This window comes from Carlito syrichta, unplaced genomic scaffold (assembly GCF_000164805.1).
Source record: "Carlito syrichta isolate Samal-C Ts95f unplaced genomic scaffold, Tarsius_syrichta-2.0.1 Scaffold124793, whole genome shotgun sequence".
NCBI classification, from domain to species: Eukaryota; Metazoa; Chordata; class Mammalia; order Primates; family Tarsiidae; genus Carlito; species Carlito syrichta.
Genome location: NW_007068889.1, coordinates 85,275 through 86,492, shown reverse-complemented (window position 1 = coordinate 86,492; position 1,218 = coordinate 85,275).

Genomic DNA, 1,218 nt, shown 5'->3' with positions numbered 1-1,218 from the left:
TTTTATTTCTATTGTAGAGATGAGGTCTCACCAAGTTGCCCAGGCAGATTTCGAACCCGCGGGCTCAGGCAATCCACTCACCTCAGCCTCCTAAAGCGTGGGATTACAGGCTGAGCCACCGAGCCGGGCTTGCTCACATTCTTGGTCACCTTATGGCCCTTGATGAGGCCCACAGCCATGGGGTAGTGCAGAGCCATGGTTGCTGCTCTCCAACGGCTGCCAAAAATTATTATAAATTTTGATACCCAAGCCAAGGAGCCCCAAACAATTCAGAATTTCTGGGAGTTGGACCATCAGCACTTTAAAACTCCTTGGTGATTCCAGTGTACAGCCACGATTGCAAACCACTAGGAATGTCAATACCACATTGTTAAGTGAAAAGAGCCAATTATAACTATATTATGAACCTTGAAGGAAAGAAGGAAGGAAGAGAGGGAAGGAGGGAGCAGGGGCTGAAGTAATGGACGAATCACATGGAAGGAGCCAAAAAAAATTCCTGTATGTGTGTGCAAATATATTTATGCATATATATATAAATATGTTTCAACATATTTACACATGTTCAAATACGTATATTCATGATTTATGCTTGTATATATTTATTTCTAGAAACATAGAAGACAGATACTGAAGTATGGAATTGGAAAGAATAGTAGGATTTTTTTTAGTTTTTATGTTCTAATTCATAATTGTGTACAATAAGCATGGGTTACCTTCTTTAAAAAACAAATTAATATAAGAAACTATATATCAGGATATAGAAAAGACTATATGAGACTTATCCATACAAATGTGAATATATTTTGTAATAAAACTTATTTTTCCCAGAAAAAAGTATTAAGAGGATGCATAGGAAAAATCAAGTGGGAAGAATGCCAATAGATTAATTGTTATTATCATATTGTTATTATCTTTAATTTGTTTTAAACTGTATTACAAACCTATAATTTTATATTCTATTTTTCACTCCATTTTGTATCATAAACACATGACTGAATGCCATTCCATCATGTATATGTATCAGAATGTGTGTACTCATTCCACACATTGTGGTTGTTCAGGTTGTTTCTAATTTCTCACTATTAAAAATAATAGTACAATCCGTTCTCAACATTACACTGAGAAATCCTGTTAAAACACAGGTCAAGCCGGGCTCGGTGGCTCAGCCTGTAATCCCGTGCTTTGGGAGGCTGAGGTGAGTGGATTGCCTGAGGCCTG